General features: G+C 38.5%; 1 pseudogene; it reads left to right on the top strand.

Moving 5' to 3' along the window:
• Positions 1-7,175: 7,175 nt before the first annotated feature.
• On the top strand, positions 7,176-7,687 carry LOC149133345 (histone-lysine N-methyltransferase SETMAR-like; annotated as a pseudogene).
• Positions 7,688-20,305: the final 12,618 nt, after the last annotated feature.

Raw genomic sequence — 20,305 nt, forward strand, 5'->3', positions numbered from 1 at the left:
ATAAGTACCATGCTTTAAAGAAATAAGTACTGGAGCCGATACATTATCCGACTAAAAATTCTTCAAGGTGGTGCCCCAGCATGGCTGCAGTGTAATGACAGGAGCAAGTAAAAGATGAAAGATAGGAATTATTTTGTAAACATCTATTGTCTACCAAATCCATTCACAAGGCTTTGGTCGGCCCGAGGCTATAGTAGAAGACACTTGCCCAAGGTGCCACACAGTGGGGCTCAATCCGGAACCATGTGGTTGGTAAGCAAGCTACTTACCACACAGCCACTCCTACGCCTAAAATTTTGGGAAGTGGGAGGGGATAGTCGATTACATCAACTCCAATACTTGACTGGTACTTATTTTATCGACCTCGACAGGTTTAAAGGCAATGTAAGCCTCGGTGGAATTTGAAATCAGAACGTAAAGAAGGACAAAATGCCGCTAAGCATTTTTCCAGGCGTGCGAACGATTCTGCCAGCTCTCCTCTTTGGTTTCAAATTTTTCTTTTGCTTTTATTTATTATTTTTGTTTTTTTACTTGTTTCTGTTATTAGACTACGACCATGCTGGGCGCACCGCCTTGAAGAATTTTTTGTCTAATGAGTCCACTCCAGTATTATTCTACCGGAATCTTTTGCCGAACCGCTATGTTGTAATGTGTGTGTGTGTGGGAGTCAAACACAAACACAAAATACACATACACACACACACACACACACACACACACACACACAGATATATATATATATATATATATATATATATATATATATATATATATATATACAATAGGCCTCTTTCAGTTTCCATCTACCAATTCCACTCACAAGGCTCTGATCGGGCCGAATCTGTAGTAGAAGACATTTCACGAAGATGCCACGCAGTGGGACTGAACCCGGAACCATGTGGTTAGGAAGTACACTTCTTACTACACTGGCACGCCTGTGAAAAATATTTCAAATTTTGGCACAAGGCCAGCAATTCCAGTAGAGGGGGTAAGTCGATTACATCGACTCCAGTGTTCAACTGGTACTTTTTTCATCCACCCTGAAAGGATGAAAGGCAGAGACGACCTCGGCAGAATTTGAACTTAGACCGTAAGGATGGACGAAATGCCGCTAAGCATTTTGCCCGGCGTGCTACGATTCTGCCAGCTTGCCGCCTTAATAATGGTTTCAAATTTTCGTGGGGAAAGGGGTAAGTCGATTACATGGCCCCCACTGATCAAACGCTACTTATTTTAAACACCCCGAAAGGATGAAAGGCAAAGTCGACTTCGGTGGAGTTTGAACTCAGACCGTGAGGACGGACGAAATGCCGCTAAGTATTTGACTTGGAGTGCTAACGATTCTGCCAGCTCGCTACCTCAATAACCCTTTTTACTATAGGCACAGGGACTGAAATTTCCTGGGAAGGAGTATGTCGATTACATCGACCTAACGTCGCCCTCGATGGCATTTGAACTCAGAATGTAAAGACGGACGAAATGTCGCTAAGCATTTTGCCCGGCGTGCTAACGATTCTGCCAACTCACTGCTTTAATAATCATTTCTATTACAGGTACAAGGCCCGACATTTTGGGGGAGAGTCCAGTCGATTAGATCGACACCAGTACGCAACTGGTATCTAATTTATTGACCCCCCCGAAAGGATGAAAGATATAGTCGACCTCGGCAGAATTTGAACTCAGAAAATAGCAGCAGACGAAATACTGCTAAGCATTTTGCCCGGCGTGCTAATGATTCTGCTAGCTCACCGCCTTTCGCCGCTTTAATAATAACTAAACCTTGACTGTTCTCCAAATGGCGGTGTTAATGTAACACTTATTCCCTTGACGAAGTACTGTGACTATCAGAAAGAGTCACTGGAATGAAAACATTGAAATGTACTGACTTGCACATTTTCATTCTTTAGCCGTGAATGCAAAAAAAACCCCAGAAATATGAGCTGCTCTCTAGTTGCTATTAGCTTTCTTTCTCTTAAATACCAGTCGTTTTCTTTCAAGTAACATTCCTTGACCCATATAGATTCCCTAACAAGAAATATGGTTTCACTTACAAATCCCCAGCCTAACCCATAAAAAATAAGCTATCGTTCACTCCAGCTTTTTCAACGCAACAATTGATGAAAAGGGAATTTTTCACGTTCTGTTCCTTGACTTTCGCTCTCTGAGAAAGCAAAGTGATTGTCTGGTGCTGAAAGTTGGCATATTCTGTTGTTATAGAGTTAAAGGGTAAAATATATAGCGTTCTGAGTAGACTATTTTTGTTTCTCATCCCTCCGGGATCAATAAACTGGGATCGATATCATCCACTAACATTCTCCTCATATATATATATATATATATATATATATATATATATATATATATATATATATATATATCTAGTGTGCTTCTAAGCAAGAAAAAAAAAACAAAAAACAACGATGATGATGCTGGTTTCTTCATTGGTTACGAGGAATCACACAAACATGAAAACGTCGCAAGAACAGAATTTCACGTGTTGGCAAAAGCAAAGATAGTAGCAGAAAGGATTATTATTATTTGGCAAATTCGTTAGCACGCCGGGCAAAATGCTTAGCGGCATTTCGTCCGTCCTTACGTTCTGCGTTAAAATCCACCTAAGTCGAGTTTGTCTTTCATCCTTTCGGGTCGTTAAAATAAGTACCAATCAAGTACTAAGATTGATATAATCGACTAGTCCCCTTCCTACAAATTTCAGGCCTTGTACCTATTGTAGAAATAATAATTATTATCATTATCATCACCATCAGCATTATTATTATTATTATTATTATTATTATTATTATTATTATTATTATTTACTTTTAATTTGCATGTTTGTTACAGTCCCTTGCTGAGACACACCCAACGTCCTAGGGTGAGTGAAGGATAAGAGATGTTACAGTACAACTGAAAGCTTGGGAAAAGGAAGTGGCAGGGGTAGTAGTGAAATATCTTCATGCTCTAAAAGAACACAGACATTTAAATAGATAAGTTTTTTTTTTTAAGGATGTGAGTAGTACTTGTTAGTACAATCTTTTGGATTTCTTTGAAGCATGGTTCTCCTGGGATCTTATCTAGATGTTTCTGACATCCTTTTTTTATCATACCTGAGGCGCCTACAATAACAGGAACAGTTCTCGCTTTAAAATGCCACATCATTTGTATTTCAATTTCCCGGCCTTTAATTTGACAACTTCCTTTACAGATATATTTTTATCAGTAGGAACACTTACATGTATTAGTCTACAAGTATTTTCTTCCCCGTCTTTAATAATTATATCTGGTCGATTAGCCTGGATAGTTCTGTCAGTGTTGACTGGAAAATCCCAGAGGATAGTAACATTTTTACCTTCAATGACTGGCTCAGGATGATGTTCATACCAGTAAGCAGGAGTGCTGATTTTGTAATGTTTACATATTTTCCAATGTAAACACTGTCTTACCATATCGTGGAGATTTTTGTATTCGTTTGGTGACAATACAGGACATCCCGAGACGAGATGGTCTATTGTATCGTCAAATGTGTCACAGAATCTGCATTTAGGGTCAGAACCGTTTTGAAGAACGTTAGCCTGGTAGTTTTTGGTAAGCAAGCTTTGATTTTGTGCCGCCACTATGAAACCTTCAGTTTCTGCTTTCAGTCCTGAACTTCTCACTGATGGGTTGTTGCTTGGTCTACATCAACATTTCGACTTCGAAGTATATACTGTCCATGCAGAGGCTTCTGGTTCCACCGCTCCTCAATTTGTTTCTGCCTGTTCTTTTTTGCAGTCTGCTCGATCCGTTTTGCTTCTTTTTGGCAGTGGTTTCAGGTTCTTCATCTAATTTAGGGTTAATGCCAAGTTCCCTTGTGAATTTGCAAGCTTCCTTGTCAATAGAATGTGATTTTTTGCTGCTTTCGTGTTTGTACACAAGCCGCAGCATCCAGTCCTCTGTACTAGACAAGTACCAGTTCGTTGCTATTGTGGAGTTCTTAAAGCACAGTTCTACCTGCATCATTCTTCTCCCCCCCCCCCATTACTTCTAGGCAGGTACAGACGATCAACGGCTGCTTTTGGGTGGTGCATGTTCTTTGATGTTAGTAGTTTTCTTGTCTTTTCTGTCCAGGCATTGGAGCTCTGTAAGATTCCAGTTAACGATGTTAAAACTATATAAGACTACTGGAAGTGCCAGGATGTAAATGGCTGCGATACGATTTTTGGAGTTGAGTTCAGTTTTTAGTATGAGTCTTATTCTCCTGTAATACTGTTTTCTTATTTTTTCATTTATAGTAGCATGTTGTGTACCATCTCCTTCGTTTATCCCCAGGTATTTATAACTTTCTTGTGGGTCAAGCTCCTTGATGGTAGCGTCGGTATCTAATTTAATGGAAGCTGTTTGCCTGAGCTTGCCTCTTACAAAAGTTGCTCTAGCACACTTATTAAAGCCGGAATCCATCCCGATGTCATTGCTGAACTCTTTAACGGTTGTTAGCAGCCCTACTAGCGCTTCGTCATTTCTAGCAAACAGTTTCAGGTCGTTCATATAAAACAGATGGCTTATTGTCGTAAACCCATATTCAGTTCGTTTGGGAGTTGGATCAGTGCCATGCAAAAGAGTAATTGGGAGAGGGAGTCACCTTGAAAGATACTTCGTTTGATGTTGATGTTAGATTGGCTCATCCCATTACTATGGTTTAGGAGGAGACGTGTGTTCCACTTGGCCATGCCTCCTTGTAAGAATTTGGAGACGACAATAGAGATCTCATATATTTCAAGGACCTTGAGTAGCCAATTATGTGGGACACCATCAAACGCTTTCCTGTAGTCTGTCCATGTCACACTCAGGTTCTTCTTTTTGCTCCGGCAATTCTCTACAATCATTTTATTTACGAGTAACTGATCTTTTCACCCATAAGAATTCCTTTCACAACCTTTTTAAGCTTGTGGAAGGATAGACTTCTGTTCAAGGAAAATAGTAATAATAATAATAATAGTAATAATAATAATAATAATAATAATAATAATAATAATAATAATAATAATAATAATAACAACAATAATTTCAAATTTCATCTCGTAGTTATATTACAAAGTGAGGTGAGAATTTGATTTTAAATTCCACCCTGCAGTTTGGATTAAAGAAGATATATTTGATCACTTTGTGTTAATTAGTTAATGGTCAATCAAAAATGATGTCGAGAGATCGGGGCAATATTTTCTCCTCAAAGAAAATCTGAAACGAACAGAACCGCAGCCAGGGCAAACAGCAATGCACACGAGGTTTGAAGGCAGTCTGTTAGCTAACGTGTGAGTGAGTAAGTGAGGGTGGGGGTTGGGTGAAAGGGGGCGGTCTTGACCAAGTGATACGTTTATGAAGGTGGCACTTTTGGACATACTGTATATGCCTGTATGGGATGTGGGGGCGAGGTAAGGGCGACAAATCCATGGACTGACTCGGGTGGCACACACTCGAGCTACGCCATTCTTCGAAAGAAGATATAATAATGATATTGCTGTAGACTTTAATACTTGAGAGTGCATTTTTAGTAACGGTTTCGGCATTACTACCACTACCCACCCCACGTTACCGTCACCACCACTGCCAACGTCACCGACAGCGTCACCTCCGTCGCCGCCATCACCATCATTAGTAACACCACCACCAACAACAACGACACTGATGCACATATGTGCATTTTTAGGGCCACCCTGACCATTTCTGTATATTTATCTCAGACTCACCAACAACATAAGGGACAATTTCCCTTGTCATCTGTATTCAAGTACATACCATTCCAGGATCAGACTGCTTTCATACCTATCAACTCACAAAATGTAGGACAAGACTCCTCGAGGAAAACATCATCAACAGCTTTTTTTTTTCATGTAGTATTTCATATTGTTTCTTCCTCTAATTGCTGTAGCTACACAGCCCACAACAAATTTATATGTCAATAGATTATCCTTAGATTAACCTTAACACCCTTTATTCCTATTATTGTCATTATCAGTTTTATGTAAGTGTTACCAGGCAGTTTGAAATTAGTCTGAGCTAGTAGACCTCTGTAATTGTCGTTCCTGATGTTGCAATTTTAACCATTTTTGTTATTATTTGACCATTTATACCCAAATAATTTCCAAGATTCATTTATATTTTCTATCCTCCTATAAGGGAGAAGGGAAGCAGGGAACTGAGGTTATAGAAACAACTTTCAATGTCTTCATCGTAGCCATATTGGAATGCTTTCTGAAATTGTTTTGATAACACAATTTTCTCTTCAGAAATTAAGCTTTCTTCCTTTTTCTTAATTAATTATCCCTAGGATTAGCTAAAGGCAACTAATTTTGTGGGCTAATTACAAATCATAAAAAAATGGGTGCAGTCGATCAAGTCCTTCAGAAATTAAGTTTTCTTCCTTTTTCACAATTAATCATCCCTAAGATTAGCTAAAGGTAACTAAGTCGATCAGGCCCTTTCTCGACTACAACCAGAAGAATAAAACAGTAAGTGACTTGTTTCTACACATCAGTTTTGCGGCCATGCATCCACTTTTCATCAAATTTGCTTGAGTTGAGTTGAGTGAGAGTCTTGTCCGCAATACTTACAATCGTGTTTACACTAAAAACCCCCACTATATATATATATATATATATATATATATATATATATATATATATATATATATATATATATATATATATACGTGTCTGTGTTTGTCCTCCACACCACCTGACGACTAGTGTTGGTGTGTTTATGTCCCATAACATAGCAGCTCGGCCAAAGACACCGATAGAATAAGCACCTAAGGTCGATTCGTTCGACTATAAAATTCTTCAAGGCGGTGACCCAGCATGACCGCAGTCTAATGACTGAAACAAGTAAAACGTAGAAGATAAAAGGCACCTAAAAGAAATAGTAAGCAACAGTAGTAGCACGTGCAATCTAGAATCCTTCATTCAGACGTTAGATCTCTAACTATAGCTGCAAATGAAGCAGCTTTCGTATGACACACAGTTGCACATTTACGAGAGGTGTTCATCAAAGATTCCCTCTGACCCACTTCCAGTTATTGCAGGAAACGGAACTTGTACGAGTATAATTATACATGTCTCTACATGTCACGTTGTAAATTGCAGCTTTCCACTAGTAATAGTTTGTCTTTTACGGCTGCTGAAGTGGACTAAGGTGTTATAATGGAGGCAGTTGAATGCAGATCAGTAATCTGGTTCTTATACCTGAAAAGTCGTACACCAAAAGAGATTTTCGATGAGATGAAAGAAGTCTATGGTGACGATGCACCATCATAGGACGTAGTCAAACACTAGCATCGCTAGTTCAAATGTGGTGGGACATCGGTGGAAACTGCTCCTATTCCTGGACGACCACATTCCGCCATTTCCATAAAGTAGAAATAGTCATTTTGGAGGTTAGCCGCATAACTATTCGGCAACTAGCCCAAGACGTGAAGATAAGTGAAGGGTCCGTGAAAAAAATAATTCACGACCAATTGTACATGCAGTAGTTGTCTGCACGATGGATTCCCCGTTTGCTCACACCTTTTCAGAAGCAGGAACGAGTCAATTGTACTCAGGCTCTTTTGGCAATGAGCCAAAAAAATGAAGAGGACTTTTTCGGTAGACTTATCACACAGGATGAAATATGGGTCCATTACTATGATCCTGAGATTAAAGTCCAGTCGAAGTAATGGAAGCACGATAACTCACCACCTCCAAAGAAGGCTCGTGTTCTACCCTCAGCAGGCAAGATGATGCTCACAGTCTTTTGGGATCAATGTGGGGTAGTGATGATGGATTTTCTAGCAAAGCGCACCACAGTTAACGGGGAATATTATACTTCTCTGCTGCAGAAATTGCGTGACGCCATGAAAGCAGAGGTGCGTGGCATGTTGACCAAAGGAGTCCACCTCTTCCAAGACAACGCCCCAATTCACAATGTGTATGTTGCCCAGATGAAAGCACACCCCTGCGGCTATGAAATCCTTCCTAATTCTCTTTACACTCCTAACCTCGCACCATCTGATTTCCACCTCTTTCCAATCATGAAGTCTTTTTTGAAGGGAAAGCACTTTTCAGATGATGAACTTATTTCCGAGGTAAAGTCTTGACTCCAGACGTAACCTACCGACTTCTACAGATGAGGTCTTCACAGCTGCATAAAGCGATAGGAGAAGTGTGTCACTTTTGGTGGTGGCTATGTAGAGAAGGACTTATAATTAAGCCAAGTTTCGCTTATCCCAGTCCTTGGGAAGGGGGTCAGGGGAAATCTTTAATGAATATCCCTCGTATTAAGTTTTTAAACATCACACTTTAAGTAGGGAAGCATAAAAAGATAATGTTATGGCATTATTTTGATTAACTATAACAGTTTCAAATTTTGGTACAAGGTCAGTAATTTTAGTGCGAGTAGGTTAGTCGATTACATCGATCCCAGGGCTCGACTGGTACTTATTTTACCCCCCCACCCCATGACGGACGGCAAAGTCAATTTCGGCGGAATGTGAACTCAGAATGTTGTAGAGCCAGAAAAAAATGCCGCTAAGTTAACGATTCTGCCGGCTCGCTGCCTTATTAATGGTAATAATGGTTTCTTATTTTGGTACAAGGCCAGCAACCACGGCGGAATTTGAACTCAGAGCATGAAGACGGACGAAATGCCGTTAAGCAATTTGTTGCACTTAAATAGAAAGAAGTGGAGAAAGATTGAGCACTCAATAAGTAGACTAGTTACGTAACCACACATGGAATCGAAAAGAAATCGAAGAGATCGGTCAAGAAGAACCTGATTGAGTGTTTACTGGAGGATGTCAAGGAAGTAGAGGTACGCTAAGGGCGAACTAGTGAGCCTGGCTCAAGACAGGAAACGGTTAAAGAACACTACCAGTGGTCAAGGGACAATAACAACAACAACAACAACAACAACAACAATAATAATGATAATAATAATAATAATAATAATAATAATAATAATAATAATGATAATAATAATAAGAAAAAACAATGAACATCAGCAGAAACAGTGTCACATGAATTGCTTCCAACAGAACAGAAATCAAACATTTGTCGATAACTGTTCAATATTTGACTTTTGTCATAGAAAAATGTAACGGTTAAATAGCTCAAGTTGATTTCATTGAGGGAGAATTCATGAAAAATTAGTAGAGCCTTATTTTCTGTTTTTAATCAGTGCAATCCATGAACGAAGTTAAACGTTGCTGTTTCAAAAGCTGGAAGGTAAAATTTTTGAGACACGTTGAAAGTACAAAAAAAAAAAAAAGGAGAAAGAAAAGAGAAACCAACCGTATTTGATGGCGTATAAGACGCTTTTTCACCCTAACTTCTAGCTATAAAGTTGAGCCTATTTTACATGCTTTAATGCAGTAAATCCTTTTTTTCTTCTTCTTGAATATGCACTGTTGAAATTTGGGTGCATCTTTTATGCCATCGAATACGGTATGTCGTTTTCACTTTTTAAAAAATATTTCCACTTTTAAAAGATCATGTTTTTCACAAAAGATATTTTTCACAGTTAAATTGTAAACTCTAAAAGATTAGGTGTGCTTCAGATATAGGGCATAAATGGCCTTTTGAAATGATGATGCTTTGACATTTGACATTGAATGTCATGAAAATTTGCAGTATCATGCCCCCCCCCCCCACCACATTCTTATGTATGTCGTTTCATATTTATCAGCTTAGAGTTAAGTGCAGCGGTTCTCAACCACAACTACCAGGGATGTATACGGCCTTCAAGCAAGCATCCTTCCGGCGAGCCCCGACAGTCTTCCTGCTATAAATATGACAAATTCTTCTTTAATTGTTTTACTTTTTTTTGGTTCGGCCCACCAAAAATTCCAGACTTTGGATCTGGTCCGGGTATTTAAAAAGTTGTGAACAAATGGTTTAGTGACTCAGAATACGAGGAAAACATGAGGAAAATATGAGAACTTTTCCAATTTTTCTTGCGTTGTGGGTTACTGAATAAGAGTAATTTTCAGCAATGATGAAGAAGATCATACCAAGAGTTGTAAATGTTTTGTTAATAGGTAAATCAATTTGTGGAGTTAAAATATTTTGATGAAAATAATATGTTGATGTTTAACCCGAGACATCTTTAATCTTTTATTTGTTTTAGTCATCAGACTGCAGCCATGCCTTGAAGAATCGATCCCAGTACTTATTATTTTCTAAAGCCTGCTATTTATTCTATTGGTCTTTTTTGTTGGACCGCTAATTTATAGGTGATGCAAACACACCAACGCCGGTTGTCAAGCAGTTTCGCAACCATAGGATGAATTTGATTAGATAAAATGCTTAAATAGTCTTGACTATTAACTTTGCCACGAAGGGAAACCATTGGGCCGGCGGATTTCCAAGATATAACCCCCCAGATCATCATAACAGTTGGAAGAAGGCAGTCTGGGTTAAATGCTTCTTTTGGTTGTCTCCATACGTATACTCAGCCAGTGGTCGGAAATAAGGTAAAGGATGACTCGTCCAAGAAAATAACATTCTTCCACTGCTCTAAGGACCAATTCTGTAGGTTTTTACTCCACTCTAAATGCTTTGCAACGTTTGTTTTTGAAAGTAGTGGTTTTCTGACTGCAGCCCTCCCGTGAAATCAGGTTTTGTGCAGTTCCCGGAGAATACTTTTTGTTGAAACTGGGTTCTTGAGGTGGTCATTAAGCTCTGCAATGATTTCTAACAATTCGCGTAAGAGTCCGACGGTCCCTATCTGAAAGTTTTGGTTTTCTTCCAGAGTTTTGTTTCGACGAGGAGGTTTTTTCCTCTTTCTGAAAGGCTGTCATTACTTTTGAGACAGTACTTCTTGATACACCAAACATTTCGGCTGTTTTCGTTACGCTAGCGCCTGCCATACGAGCACCAACAATTTGACCTCTTTGAAAGTCCGATAGATCTGTCATTTTAATGAATTTTAATTTCCTCATTCTGATGATATAACAAAAACCCAGCAATTTTAGCAAAACGTATTAAGCAACACTAATAATAAATCAAAAAGCATAAAAATAAACAAGCTTTTGACGGTTTTATAGATATTTCAAAATTATGATGGTAGGTGTTTCCATTATTTTGTCCAACCTCTGTATATATATATATATATATATGACAGGCTTCTTTCAGTCTCAGTGTATCAAGTCCACTCACAAGGCTTTTGTTGGTTAAAGTAAAAAAACACTTACTCAAATTACCAAGCAGTGGGACTGAACCTGTAACCGCGCGGTTGGGAAGCAAGCTTCTTACCAACCAGTCACTACTGCACCTATGTTTAAAAATAAAATTAAAATGAACATTACTGGATATGTTAAAACAGTGAAACTAATCTTAAATGATATCTGTTATATTTTTGTCCAAAGGTCAATTCAATAATCAGTTTATTATCGTTTTAATAAATTCAGTCCATATAAATATATGTAGTCTTAGAGTATAAGAAATTTCAATTGAAAGTTCAAAAGACGAAGCATTGGATCAGGATAAGAGTATTTCAATTTCCATTATTGCGGGAGCCACGTCACAACTCTAATACAACCTAAGTCTCGTGTTCTCTCAGACAAAAATAAGTCACTGAATTATGTATAAGGCTGAATAATAATGGTATAAAATTCTCTCATTTTCTTTTACTCACTCATTTCTCTTCCCTCTATTTTCTATCCTTTTCCCCTCACATCTCTTCCGCCGAACTATAACACTTGTTCTTTCCTTTCTCTCGTTGTTTCTTTTTTTTTTTTTTTTAGTTTATTTACGCAATGGCTTTTATTTCAAGTTTTGGTGCACTCACTGGCTACATTGTACTGTGCAACTACGATGATGTGTCTTATATATCTTACATAATGTGCATTATATACAAGAGAGTTACTATGTTGTACTCTAACATATTATATTACTCCCGGGGCTTACAATAGCAATGACGATTTTTCACACACTAAAAGGAAATTAATATTTGGTTAATTATTATTTATCTGCTTCAGACTGACAAACTAATCTTTATTAAATCGTGTCATTGTCTGGCGAAATTGAGGAACGGATTAAACTGTATTGATAATTCTTGCTAGATTTCCTGTTTATGCTCTCTATAGTTCATTAAGACTTTCATACAGAAATCATTCCAAACTGGTTTTGATTATCAACGGATAATTGTTTTAGAGAGGCATTTACGTTGCATCAGGGCTTTCAGTGTGGTCACGTGATAATATCAACTTCTAAATCAGGCCGTGTGGTTAAGAAGCTAGCTTTGCAGCTACATGGTTTCAAGTTCAGTCTCATTTTCGTGGTACTTTGGAGAAGTACCCTGGGTTGGTCAATACCCTATGAATAGATTTGAAAAGCAGAAACCGTGGAAACTCGTCGTATCTATCTATCTATCTATCTATCTATCTATCTATCTATCTATCTATCTATCTATCTATCTATTTATCTATCTATCTATCTATCTATCTGTCTGTCTGTCTGTCTGTCTGTCTGTCTAGAGGGGTATGTATGCATCTCTGCGTTTGTGTATGCCTACACTACCACTTGACAACCAATGTTATTTTGTTTGCCTGTTTCGGCAAAGAGGGCGATAGATTAAGTCCCAGAAAAAGTAAAGCGTACGGAGAAAAATAAACGAAAGAAGTTAATGTAATAGTATCATTTTGATAGTTATTTCGAGTGCCCCATGGCTTATGCTGTAACCATGTCCCTATATAATAAAGACACATGTTGTATATAATAACAAAAGTTCCTATGGGTCTGCCAGGTTACCCTCGTCAGAAGATGACAAATGTATATTTTGTAGCAGTGTTTATAAATATAAAGGTTTGCAGAGAATAGTATGGGCTAGTAAGGAAATAAGTAGAGAAAAGAAAGGGAACTGAGACAGAGTGGGGAGGTTAAACAGGAGTTAGTGTAATGAAGACATCAGTTGATGAATACCAGAGACAGATGGGAGATAAAGTTTAATGTAATAACGCCAAGGAAGGCATCAGCAGTAAGAGCCGGTAGGAAGATAAGAAGATTCTAAAAGAAAACAGATACAAGTCAATAGAATGGTAGAGGAGGTACGGCGCATTGGTAAGAGAGGGGTGGGGAGAGGAAGGAGTTTGAGAGAATTACAGTCTGTAAAAAGGAGGTTGTGGAGGCGCAATGGCCCAGTGGTTAGGGCAGCGGACTCGCGGTCATAGGATCGCGGTTTCGATTCCCAGACCGGGCGTTGTGAGTGTTTATTGAGCGGAAACACCTAAAAGCTCCAAGAGGCTCCGGCAGGGGATGGTGGCGAACCCTGCTGTACTCTTTCACCACAACTTTCTCTCACTCTTACTTCCCGTTTCTGTTGTGCCTGTGATTCAAAGGGTCAGCCTTGTCACACTGTGTCACGCTGAATATCCCCGAGAACTACGTTAAGGGTACACGTGTCTGTGGAGTGCTCAGCCACTTGCACGTTAATTTCACGAGCAGGCTGTGCCGTTGAACGGATCAATTGGAACCCTCGACGTCGTAAGCGACGGAGTGCCAACACACCCAAAAAGGAGGCTAGTTATACTTTAAAAATTATGATTTAAGGCAACAAGAGAAAGTTTTGTAGTACTTATGTTAGCACGCGAAAATTACGTGAGAGAAGCGATTTAGTCGAGAGCATTCGATGTGGTGTACAATAATGAGTCACTCATGGTAACACAGTTGGCAGGTTCACCTGACCTCTGTGTAGGAAATTATATCACACACTGTAGACTAGAACAGGTTATAGGCTAAGTCGTCAGCCTTGAGGTGCATATGTCGGTGGCGATGGAGGGTGGATTATTTCGTGTTGCACCTCGAAAAATAGCTCAGGTGTGCAAATTAACGTCGTTTAAAATAAATCGTACCGCCATTGTAGACTATGGATGTGTGGGTCTGTGGGGGTTGTGACAATATATTTATGCAAACCGTTATAGCGCACACAATAGTCATTCAATGAGCAATTCCGTGGTGCTTTACAATTGCATGCTTTCTTATTGTAGGTTAAACGTGGTTTCATTTAAAGCTCATGATAATTATTTCAATTATTAATCTTATAGATGGAACCAGAGGTATGAGCATCACTGTTTGCGAGATGGAGGGGGTTAGCGTATTTAGGATGAAGAAAGTCAGGTTTATAGTTATTGCAGATAGGTGCACCTAACTTATTACAGTTGGCGGCAATGATATTTTGTCGAGAGTTATGTTTATTTACATTGCTAAGTTTGACATTATGATAATTGTATGCTACGTTGTAAGTATTTGTTATTTGACTTAAATATATTCTATTTCTCTTATTTGTATAACTATGCTCGGAAATGCAATTAACTAGGGAATGCAATTAAATAAATTTGTACAGAAGACGATGAATTACGAGATTTCAGTACGTCATCAATAGGAAAGTATTGTGTCTACACTACACACATATCTGTTCGCTTCTTGATCCTAAACTACTAACCTAATCCATTCGCTCCCTATGGATCTTAGGCCATTGACGACCCTTCTTCACTATTCTTGACTCAGGGCTGTCTTTTCTGGTTTTCTCCCTTTGGATCTCTTATCTTTCAGCTTTGCTTCCAAATTTTTGTAAGACGTCCTCTCTCCTACTTCCCTTGTGAGTTCCAGATCAGGACCTGAAGCATACAACAGGACATTCGTTTCATTAAGGTGTGGCATATCCATCTTCACTTGTGCTTCAGGGTCTTTTCTTCCGCTGGCACCTACCCCATCCGCACCTTCTGCCAAAGCCCTTCAATTTTGATGTTTCTCTTGGTTGTCAGAAGCTTACTTGTAGTTTACTTTTGAATTTTGCTGCACCGCCTCATTCATATGTATCCCTGAAGGAAGGTCTTCCTCTATTAAGTCTTGTTGGTTTTGAACTGCCATCGATGCTTCTCTAACTTTGCTTTAGATAGAGGTGTTGGCCCTACGCAAACTCATTTTTACCGCTGTGAAAAAGCGGCTCTTATTAGTCTGGCTTCTATCCTTAGACCTGTCAAGCATGGGAGCCATATCAGGGGTTTGTGCTCTGCTTGCATAACTCTCTGGGTCGTTTAGGCACACAGGCCACTATATTGCAGCAAAGACTGGACCTTGTGTTAATTGATTCTTCATTAGTGTCTCACACAATTTTATCCATGATAAATAGATATTTATTGAAGAGTTATTTTACAGAATGTCAAAATAAGATAAATATATGCCGAAAATGTGAACTTCAGTAATTTTTTAAATACCTTAAAATGGTAAGAATAGCTAAAATATATTTGACTCTTCTGGTTATTTATAAACATAAGTTACTGACTTCTCTCATTCTGATTTCAAATTTTGGCACCAGGCCAGCAATCTTGGGAGAGGGCAGAAATCAGTTATACAGACTCCAGCAAGTACCAATTGGCACTTATTTTATCGACCCCAAAAGGATAAAAGATAATGTCGGCCTCGGTAGAATTCGAACTCAGAACGTACAGACGGACGAAATGCCGCTAAGCATTTTGCCCGACACGTTAATGATTCTGCCAGCTCACCGCCTTACTGACCCCTATCATTTTAATTCATCATCAAAATGGGAACTTCCTAAATTACAGCATTGAAATCAAATCAAATGAAATAATTCTATATATAGCGTATGCAAAACTGACTGTTTGGAAAATATTGTTATTACCCGAGCACACACACACACACACACACACACACACACACACACACACACACATTTCTAATTTTGGTTCAAGGCCAATAGTTATAAGGAATGGTGGAAAGTCGACGACATCAACCCAAGTACTTGTCCGGCATTTATTTTATTGACTCCGAGGGAATGAAAAGCAAAGTCGACTTCGGAGGAATTTGAACTCGGAACTCAAAGAACCTGAAGTAATACCGTTATGCATTGTGTCCGGCGCGCTAACGATTCTGCCTGCTCGCCCCCGTCATTGAGTATGCAATTAAGGAGATACGTTCATTATCTTTTGTTAACAAGGCCAGCTGTTGGAGTGATCATAATATAACAGCTGTTCTAATCGATTCTAGTTAATATGATAGATTACAAGAGCGATTCAAATAAACAAAGTTGACAGACAGCTAAAGAAATCACATGTCTCTTAATTGTATGTCTTCTCAGTGATTTAGTTCTGTAAATACAGAACTAAACAACTAAGGTGTGTAAGCAAAAGTATGGGTGGGAAAGAGTCCTAAACAAAAGCAACACATTGACCGGTTCAATAAACTTTTTGTGAACATAATAATTGCGTTTGAAACCCCGAGAAATCGTCATTTTATGGTAATATCACTTGTAAAACAGAAAAAGAAATGCTGCTGCTACTACTACTACTACTACTACTACTACTACTACTACTACTACTACTACTACTACTACTACTACTAATAATAATAATAATAATAATGATGATGATGATAATAATAATAATAACAATAATAATAATAATAATAGTAATTTCTTTTATTGACCACAAGGGCCCAAAACATGGAGGACAATATCAAAGGACGAGTTACAGCACATAAAAACAAAAGAAAAACAAAAGACGAAAGAAAAATAAAATACAGAACCAGGTGGGGGTTTACATCGATCAAAGGGACATACTGCCTCATTAAAGGATATAACAGAAGATATATAATAAAAATTAGAGAAATAAATAATAAATAAATAAATAAATAGAATCCCCTATAGCGGGGCAGTTCACTTAGGGTAATTCGGGGTAAACCCCACGCAAAAATCCCAGATTAGACCGCCATACCCAAGGCATGGGAAAGGGTGACCGGACAATTCCCCGTAAACCAATTCGCCGTAGGATTATTCGCTGTAAGACAATTCGCCGTATAGATATTTCGCTGCAAGGACATTTTGCTGTAAAGCTTAGAAACTTGAAATTGCGTCGTTAATTAAATAAGGTAGAAAAAAGAATAGTATTTCCAGCAGTCATTTTCGGTAATTGCTGAAATGATAATTTAAGAACAGAAAGGTCGTTAAAATTTGAGACTGCATCGTTAATTGCTGAAATGAGAATTTAAAAGCAGAAAGGTCGTTTAACATTTATTTAAAAATAACAAGCTTATTTTGAAAATTCAAAAGCAAAATACTTGTTTTGAGAGGTTATCTCAACCGTTTACATTACTTATATTATTTTTCTTTGAAAGTTGAAACTTAAACCCTTACTATTAAAAGCAGCAGAGGTTGTGATAAGTTCGTAAATGACTCAAACTTTATTTATAGGCAAGAAAGAAAATATGGAAGCAAGGTCTATTGGAAGGATGTTGATACAAATTGTAAGGCAGGAGTTCATGCAAAACTGAATAGTGAAGCGATTTCTATTTGTAAAATTGTAAGTGAGCATACACATCCATCGAATCCTTGCCAACCAAAAATGCAAGAAACAATAGCAAATATGAAACAGAATGTACTTAAATCCCAGTTAGCTTCAAAATGTTTGATGGGTGCCGCATGTGGAGAATTAGAGGATGAAGGATGCTCTCTTATGCCGTCAACTTCAAGTTCATCAAGAAACAGAAGACGGAGACAAAAGAAAGAAAAGATCCCTCCTATACCTAGATCAAGAATCGGCTATGTAATTCCCGAGGAATTTACGTGTTTACAGAACAGAGAAAGATGTTTGTGTTATGTTCAGATGGAGGACATAACACAAACAAGAAATCTTCTCTGAGCTATTGCACTACTTGTTGAGGAACAGAAATAAGCAGTTCGAGGAAAAAGATTGTTCAAAAATAACCCGAAGCAATTCTTCCGAACGTTAGAAGGAGACAATGGGGAAAATGTTACTCTTGATGCAAATCAAGCCAAGGAGCTCTGGAGCGGATTATGGGGAAACAATGTGGCGCATAAAAGGGATGCAATGTGGATAGGAACTATCAAGACAGAATTACAAGGAGGAAAGAAACAAAGGAATATTGTCATAAGCACGGTTGACGTGAAAGAACAAGTGAGTAGAATACCTAATTGGAAAGCCCCCAGACCAGATGGAATTCATGGCTTTTGGCCGAAGAGATGTCACGCGGTGCATGAAAGACTAGCTGCCCAATTAAATGAGTGTGTCCAGAAAGGTACAGTCCCCGCATGGATGGTGACTTAGAAGACAACACTTATAATGAAAGATAGAAGAAAGGGGAATATTGTAGGAAACTGCCGTCCCATAGCATGCCTAAACATAATCTGGAAGATACTCACTGGAATATGTATGGCAATGACATACTTTCCTGGCACAAGAAGAAATACTACGAAGGAAACAAAAAGGATGTAAGAAGAGTTCTCAGGGTACCAAGGATCACCTGGTCATCGAGAAAACAGTTTTGAGGCATTGTAAAAAACATCATACAAACACGTCTATGGCTTGGATTGACATTAAGAAGGCATATGATATGATGCCTCATTCTTGGATCGTTGAATGCCTGCAGATGTTTGGTGTTGCTGACAATATCACAGATTTTCTGATGCACAGCATGAAAGAATTGAACACCAAATTGTACTCAAGTAATGTATTCCTTGGAAAAGTTAATATTAAAAGGGGAATCTTCCAATGTGACTCGTTTTCTCCGCTACTATTTGTAATTGCCCTAATACTCATAACAATGACACTTAGGAAAGTTAAGATGGGTTACCGATCTAGGAAGAAAGGCCTACCATCGAACTTTTTTCTGTTTATGGATGACCTGAAATTGTTTAGGAAATCTGAAAAACAGATAGATTCCTTAACCAAAACTGTCCAGAAGTGTGGTAGGGACATTGGTATAGAATTTGGGATTACCAAATTCTCAGTACTTAATATGAAAAGAGGATAGAAAGCAGCCTACAAAGGATTGCGGTTACCATCTGGAGAGACCATGGGTGAACACAACGATAGTGTCTCCTCTTGTTCTTTAATGAAAAAGCTATACATAAATATATTTTTTTCGCTTAAAATAATGTGCATTCTACAAGTGTAGACAATTATGATATTGTTGTTAGGGTCGCCCTTTATTGCATTGATGCAGCAAGGGTCAGTTGCCTGCAGCTCAATGGTTTTAGCTTTCTTCCACTTCCTCCACTTGACGCAATTAAATCTGAAAAATAAGTATCGAGGTTCCTGTTTTTGTTATTGTTGTTGTCGTTGATGCCGACCTTTTAGTTGTCCTGTTTCACTTTCTCACAATATTTTTCAGATCACTTTTTAACTCGTCTTCCTCAGTTTTCTAATCAACTACTGACCAGCTATATACATCTAAGCCTCCTCTCCCCAAACTCTATCTCTCACTCTTATCTCTCTCCTACTCCCCTTCTCTCTCTCTCTCTCTCTCTCTCTCTCTCTCTCTCTCTCCTCTCTCTCACACACACACTTTTGTCCAATTTCTCGGACGCCTCATACTAATAACGAAAGCAATTATCTCCAGTGACATGTTCCAACAAATATAATAAATCAAACTCGAAATGTTTTAATTGGTTCACCATTTTCCATAGAAATGAATTCAAACGAATAAAACAATTAGCAAACTCAGAGAATAAAAGCATAGTTTAAAAGTTACAATTAAAAATGCTTTCAAGATCGTATTTTTCAATTCTGCTTCATCTTTTGTCTTTCGTTACAGTTATTGGCCTGCGGTCATACTGGAGCACCGCCTTGAACGGTTTTAGTTAGACAAAATTAGACAAAAGTGTGCGTGTGTGTGTAAGAGAGAGAGAGAGAGAGATAGAGAGAGAGAGAAAGAGAGGGAGAGAGAGATAGAGAGAGAGAGAGAGAGAGAGAGAGGGGAGCGGGAGAGAGATGAGAGAGAGGGTGAACGAGAGAGAGAGAGACAAGGTAGGGCGGGAGAGAGATGAGAGAGAGGGGGAGCGGGAGAGAGAGAGACGAGAGTGAGAGAGACAGTTTGGGGAGAGGGGGCTTAGATTTATGTAGCTGGTCAGTAGTTGATTAGAAAACCGAAGAAGACGAGTTAAAACGTCGACCCAAGTACTTGCGTTTTCTTTTGTTTTAAAGCTTGGTACTTATCGGTTTTTTATGCTGAACTGCTAGTTGACAGAAACAAACAAACCAACACCGGTTGTTGAGCGGTGGCAGAGGAGAGACAAACACAGACATAAATACATACACACACACAGTTATATATATATATATATATATATATATATATATATATATATATATATATATATATATATATACACACGACGGGTTTCGCACAGTTTCTGTCTCCCAAACTTACAAGATATTGGTCAGCCCGGGACTACTCTACAAGCCACATGCTATTGTACAAGCCGAGGGCCGTGGCACTAATTTTCTATCTCTTCCTTCCCCCTCTTTCTATATATATAT

Source organism: Octopus bimaculoides, chromosome 11, assembly GCF_046866305.1.
Source record: "Octopus bimaculoides isolate indiv1 chromosome 11, ASM4686630v1, whole genome shotgun sequence".
Taxonomy (NCBI): Eukaryota; Metazoa; Mollusca; class Cephalopoda; order Octopoda; family Octopodidae; genus Octopus; species Octopus bimaculoides.